This window comes from Pseudonaja textilis, chromosome Z (genome assembly GCF_049901715.1).
Source record: "Pseudonaja textilis isolate UNSWEBS1 chromosome Z, rPseTex1.2, whole genome shotgun sequence".
Classification (NCBI taxonomy): domain Eukaryota; kingdom Metazoa; phylum Chordata; class Lepidosauria; order Squamata; family Elapidae; genus Pseudonaja; species Pseudonaja textilis.
This window is the reverse complement of record NC_142008.1, coordinates 38386763-38387306: the sequence shown is the minus strand read 5'-3', so window position 1 is coordinate 38387306 and position 544 is coordinate 38386763.

The window sequence follows — 544 nt, the reverse complement described above, 5'->3', positions numbered from 1 at the left end:
GATATCTGGCCAGTACCTGCCTGTCTGTCTGGATCTGGAAGTCCCAAAGCATCATAGTCCTCTTATTTTCCAAACCATTCTGTGGATCTCTCATCAAGGCTTAGGAGGATCTAGGCCACATTCTGTAAAGATATTGTGCACAATGCCAGCTACTTAGTTGTGCTATTCAGAGTATGCTGGTCTTGTTTGCATCTTACACTCTGCCACCCTATGTTGGACTGTCTTTGAGGCCTCTCCGTATAGTCTGCACCTTGTGTCCTGTCTAGTGTGGTAGACCCACTTCTGTGGATCCTGTGCTTAATGCCTGTTCTTGGGCTGTTACAATCATTGCCTTGGTGCTGTCTTTTAATCCAGCCATTTCCAGGCACTGGTAGGATTTCCCAATGCCTGCTACCTCAGCTATTAATGGTACATCCCAGGTAGGGATTTATCTTGCCATGGCATTTCCATTGCTTGACCTTTCTTCCACATCTTCTGCTGCTTCAAGCATTCCCTCAGCAGATTGTCTTTAAGAGCTGTCTGACTAATGTACTCGTAGATGCTC